We start from the raw sequence: 3053 nt of genomic DNA, 5'->3' as shown, positions 1-3053 counted from the left end.
AAACAGACATCTACAGAAATTCAAAACTCAAACACCTAAGGATCATGACATTAAGATTTACTTTAAACCTAAACAAAACGTTTTCACAAAAGAGTCAAAATGGGCTCAACATCGGTTTGGCCCCTTTGCAAATCCGTACCCCTATTTTTGCCTTTCCAAAGCTTCCTACTTCCAGTTTGTACACAAGTACTTCATAGCTAAGTATTTTTTGGAATTATGCAGATAAATAGAGATGAACATATACAACAGCAATATCGCAGCTAAAAATAGACCAAAATATTTTTTTTCTAGACCAAGAAAATAGAAAACAATCACTACAAATATCTTTGAAAATTGTGAGTCATTCTTTTAATAAGGCAAATATGGATGCAGCAGTGGTGCAGGGGTGAAACGTGCCACCCATGTTCAGAGGCTTCAGTCCTCAACGCAGCCCTTTGCATGTTGGACTCCAGGCCCAGGCGACCTTTGCTGCATGTCTTCCCCCTCTCTCCGCCCCTTTCCTGTCAGCTTACTATCAAAACACAGAAAAATAAAGGCAACTAGTGCTGCAAAAAACATTTAAAACAAAATACATGAGAGCCTTTTATGTTTCAGATCTAGAAAGTCTTATAGATCCATTTTTCTTTAACAAGTAGAATACTTTGTCCTATGTGACAAAAAGCTTGGACACCTCTGGTGTAAAATAAAACTTTCAGCCCAAAATGGTCGGGCAATCACTAAGTATAAAAAAGTGCACAGTCACACAAGCCTCATCAAAATGCACACAAGATATATTCAAGAGGACCTGATGTTTCATTAAACGTGTTACTTCATCATGTTTAGACCCAATACATTTTTATATTGTATGTCAACATAATATGAAACAGTGTGACAACAGCTATAAATGTATAAAATATTTTGATAGAAATGTATTTATGTGCTGATTGGGTGATGAGCAGAGAAGTCTTACCTGGTATCCTTCTGAATCCTCAAAGCTTACTTTTCTTGGGAGACTGACCTCTAAGGAATGACTTATCACAGCTTGAGCTGTGAACACTGCTATTTTGCAATAAAGTCAAGTGGTAAAATGACTCACCAGCCTTCTTTTGTACCATACAGTCTCAGCTGTGAACAGAGTGAAGGCACTTGACCCCTGTTGCCTCCTAGTTATTACATGTTCTGTGAGAGACGACAGTCCATCTCTTATCTTCCCACTATATCTGTGGCCTGTATCTCTTAATGGCAGAGAGTTGGTTTTGCTGCAAGGCAGTCAAAGACTCATATTAAATCCTCTAAGGTCGTTTACTACTACTGCTAATGCCGCCTCTCCCCACAGAGGCAAGGGTTCGCTAACAATTCAGTCCAGCAGTATTTACCAGTCACATTGCTGTGCTTTAATGACCAGGGTTGTAAATAATTACACAGCAAATTGTTCATTAATCTTTGCTGCAATAGCCAGCATTTCTGCTCTAAAATAACATTCTGCTGTGCTGGCATCCTATGAGTACTTCCTTTGATCGAATGACCGTCATCTGTTTTCAATTCTTCCTTGCTGACTGTGGGTATTTGGACAGAACAAATAAGAAAAGAAAATCCATTCAGCACTCCTGCTAATGCATCTTTGAGGTTGAGGATCAACAGAGGGGATTGAGACATTCCCTGCCTGTACTGCAGGTTGTCTGTTTCAAAGTGTGCGCTCTCAGCTTTCTCCTATGATGATGAATACTGAAACTGCTTTTTCAATTGTCTCGGCCACTCTTGTATAGACCCGAGAGAGCAAAGCATACTTAGAGACATGAAATACTTTTAACAGTAATGCGCTGTTCAGTGAACCATCACAGTGCCAAGATTGACACCATTTTTTATGAGCCCACCCATTAGTGTCAGTCAGCCCCATTGTGGAACATTAAAATAAACTCAGGTTATTTCTTCACCAAATGTTTTATTGAGTATTAACCAAGAGGATGGCTGCCCTGTGCTTATTGCCTTTCCTCGCAACAAAACAAGTGCAAAAGAAATCCCTGCATCAGTAATGTATTAGACTTAGATTTGCTAAATGCAAATGCTGCCATGAAACTGGTTGAAAAGAATGGAGGCTTCATTCTTCAAGTACGCTGCAATATCAGTTGGATGCCACGAAGTAAAAACTTCATTTTCTTTAACCTTTCATTTTCATTGTTGACCGCAGTTGCTTTATTTAGGATGTGCAGTGAGGCAAGGGAGGATCAGTGTCAGCAAAGCAAGCATGAGGCTTAGTTCCAGCCTAGGGCCATCCCCACTGCTCTACTGGCCTGTATAGACAGCTTCTGAGGGTCCTTATGCATGAACACCCTTCTCCCCAACTCTCTTTGGAAACCACTCTGAAACTACTGAAGGAGAAACTGAAATATGCAGCCTTTCTGCAAGGTCAGACATGAGCAGGACTGACACCTGCTGCCAGCCATGTTTAACATGGCATCCATTAGGCATTCCCCTCGTTACCCTTCTGATTTGAAGAGGGCCTAGAAACCCACCCGAAAAAAAAAAAGAACAATTTATTTGTTTTGATTATCTAAACTGCCATCCCCACTGAGCAATTTATTCAAGACAGCTTTGTCTATTGCCTAAACAATGTAAAAATGTGGCTGAGAAGTGTAATGCAGTCTGAATAACGACATCGATTGATTCCAGTCAAATGGGCTGATTATACCTCACTTTCAACATCTTTGCTTAGGTTAATTTGAACACATAAAGGCAAAAAAGAAAACCTAATTTGTAACTCAGTTTCCTTGGCTTTGAAAAGGCCAGGACTGGCTGGCTGTCTTGAAATAGCCATAAATATATTCATGGCGGCCCAGTGTTTGGAAACACTTGTCATGATTTGTGGGTGTTTTTGGTTTCTTCTTATTATTATTATTTGTAGTATTAGTATTATTATTATCATGCTTTGCTTGTCTTGCCTGCCTGTTTATTGTTTTGTTCCTGCCTTCTCTTTTGAGTGAGATTTTGGTTTTTCTAAGATTAAATCATTTTACTTACCATGCTGCCTGCTCGTCTGCATTCTGGGGTCCTCCGGTACACTAACTGTGACAACA

General features: G+C 39.8%; 1 long non-coding RNA gene across 1 annotated transcript; it reads right to left on the bottom strand.

The window, feature by feature from the left end:
- Positions 1 to 321: 321 nt before the first annotated feature.
- LOC124881195 lies at positions 322 to 2539 on the bottom strand. The gene is made up of 2 exons (XR_007041568.1): positions 950 to 2539; positions 322 to 511 (listed from the first exon to the last, which is right to left on the bottom strand). It is a non-coding gene; the product is annotated as an uncharacterized LOC124881195 (long non-coding RNA).
- Positions 2540 to 3053: the final 514 nt, after the last annotated feature.

The sequence above is a fragment of the Girardinichthys multiradiatus genome, chromosome 14, assembly GCF_021462225.1.
Source record: "Girardinichthys multiradiatus isolate DD_20200921_A chromosome 14, DD_fGirMul_XY1, whole genome shotgun sequence".
NCBI classification, from domain to species: domain Eukaryota; kingdom Metazoa; phylum Chordata; class Actinopteri; order Cyprinodontiformes; family Goodeidae; genus Girardinichthys; species Girardinichthys multiradiatus.
This window is presented reverse-complemented; position numbering and strand designations above follow the sequence as displayed.